At 50.9% G+C, this 2,609-nt stretch overlaps 1 pseudogene; it reads left to right on the top strand.

The window, feature by feature from the left end:
* Nucleotides 1-569: 569 nt before the first annotated feature.
* On the top strand, nt 570-1,732 carry LOC114695999 (annotated as a pseudogene).
* The last annotated feature ends 877 nt before the right edge of the window (nt 1,733-2,609 follow it).

Here is a 2,609-nt window from a genome sequence, read left to right on the forward strand (position 1 = left end):
TCCATGGACAAGACTATTTCTCCCACTTCCGGCGTTCCTTAGTTGCTATACTCTCTGTCGAGGGTGGAGGCCTTGTGCCCACCTCCCCGCTTGGGCATGTCTACTGCTCTTCTTGTTCCGCTAGCATTTGGGCAGTCATGTTGGTGAGACTTTATGAGCATCGCTTCTGGTATTCCATGGAGACACAATCTCACAGCAAACTCTCTGATCCTCTGGCTCTTACAGTCTTTCTACCTCCTCTTCTAAACTGTTCCCTGAGCCTTATTTATGTGTGGGAGTGTCTTGTATGTGCAGCCGCTGGGAACGGGCTCCACAGCTCTGCATTTTGATTGATTGTGTCTCTCTGTTGCTAAGAGAAGTTTCCATTGCGACAGGAAAGGAGGACTACACTTACCTGTGGGTATAAGGACAAACACTGAGAATGTAGTTGGGGCTTATGTTGGCTTAGTAAAGTGGCGGTTGTAGGTTCTTCTTCAAGATCGTAACTTCTCGGCTCTCTGCTCCTCCCTGTTCCAGAGACAGCCGTATCTTTCTGTGCAGTGCCAGCCTCGTTCCTGAGACACAATGGTGAAGGTCGGAGCGAACGGATTTGGTTTCCAGGGCTGCCTTCCAGTCTGGCAAAGTTGATATTGTTGCCATCAATGATCCCTTCATTGACCTCAACTACATGGTCTACATGTTCCAGTATGAGTCTACCCATGGCAAGTTCAATGGCACAGTCAAGGCTGAGAACGGGAAGCTGGTCATCAACGGGAAGGCCATCACCATCTTCCAGGAGCGAGATCCCGCCAACATCAAGTGGAGTGAGGCTGATGCTGAGTATGTTGTGGAGTCCACTGGTGTCTTCATCACCATGGACAAGGCTGGGGTCCACTTGAAGGGTGGGGCCAAAAGGGTCATTATCTCCGTCCCTTCTGCTGACGCCCCCATGTTTGTGATGGGTGTCAACCATGAGAAGTACGACAACTCACTCAAGATTGTCAGCAATGCTTTCTGCACCACCAACTGCCTAGCCCCCCTGGCCAAGGTCATCCAAGACAACTTTGGCATTGTGGAAGGACTCATGACCACAGTCCACACCGTCACTGCCACCCAGAAGACCGTGGATGGCCCCTCTGGGAAGCTGTGGTGTGATGGCCATGGGGCTGCCCAGAACATCATCCCTGCATCCACCAGTGCCACCAAGGCTGTGGGCAAGGTCACCGCAGAGCTGAATGGGAAGCTCACGGGCATGGCCTTCTGTGTTCCTACCCACAATGTGTCCGTCGTGGATCTGACATGCCGCCTGCAGAAACCTGCCAAGTATGACGACATCAAGAAGGTGGTGAAGCAGGCGTCAGAGGGCCCACTATAGGGCATCCTGGGCTACACTGAGGACCAGATTGTCTCCTACGACTTCAACAGTGACCCCCACTCTTCCACCTTCGATGCTGGGGCTGGCATTGCTCTCATTGACAACTTTGTGAAGCTCATTTCCTGGTACGACAATGAATTTGGCTACAGCAACAGGGTGGTGGACCTCATGGCCTCCAAGGAATAAGAAGCCCGCACTGAACCACCCACCCCAGCAAGGACAGCAAGAGAGACCCTCGGCTGCTGAGCAGTTCCTGTCCCATCTCAGTCCCCGATACTGAGCATCTCCCTCACAGTTTCCATCCCAGACCCCCAGAACAACAGGAGGGGCTTGGGGAGCCCTACTCTCTTGAACACCATCAATAAAGTTCACTGTACCACCCCCCCCCCCAAAAAAAAAAGATCGTAACTTCTCAAGCCTTGGTAGTTGGCTAGATTTCCAGTAAATGGGGTATGATTTCCCTCTTACTGAGCAGGCCACAGATATATCTTAAGGATATGCCAGCGCTATGATAGTTGAGATTAATATCAACCAAGTAATAGACCGTGTGTTCTGTTCTCTAGAGCTTCACCGTCAGCAGTAAAACCTGTTATCATCAGCAAGACGAAATACAGCTCATCTGCAGCTCTGTTTAATGAATACCCCTCTGTCACTGACCTGTCTGTCATTCCTTTTACCAACAACAGCGGTCAGAGCGCCAACTTACATTCACGGTTATGTAACGTCAGGTACCATTCTGAGCACTTACAATGCATGAACTGGTGGAGCTCCCATAGCATCCCTTTGAGGCAGGCACTATCATTCTCGTCTTATGGGGGAGGAACCTGAGATTCAGGGAGGGGAAGGAATTTGTCTAAGATCACACAAGGTTCCGATCCAGCAACACGTGGCAGTCCAGCTTATGCTGTAGGCTGAATCATACTGGCTAGGAGTAATTCTGAATTAGGATTCTGAGTTTGAAGGCGTCCCTCATTCCTTCAGCTCTGCTTGTCTCAAGGAAGGTGTGGCGGCCTCATGCCTCCAATCTCTGCACTAGGAGTTTGAGCCCAGGCTGGGCTATATAGTGAGTTTCAAGCCAGCTTGGGTTCTGCAGTGAAACTCTGTCTCAAAAATAAGTAAACAGAGGCTGGGGCTGTAACTCAATTGGTGCAGTGCTTAGTGTTTACAAAGCCCTGGGTTCTAGCTTCAGTTCTGAGTATGCTGGCACACCCCTGGGATCCCAACACCCAGGAGATGGAGATAGGAGCTAAGGCCT

This window comes from Peromyscus leucopus, chromosome 9 (assembly GCF_004664715.2).
Source record: "Peromyscus leucopus breed LL Stock chromosome 9, UCI_PerLeu_2.1, whole genome shotgun sequence".
NCBI classification, from domain to species: domain Eukaryota; kingdom Metazoa; phylum Chordata; class Mammalia; order Rodentia; family Cricetidae; genus Peromyscus; species Peromyscus leucopus.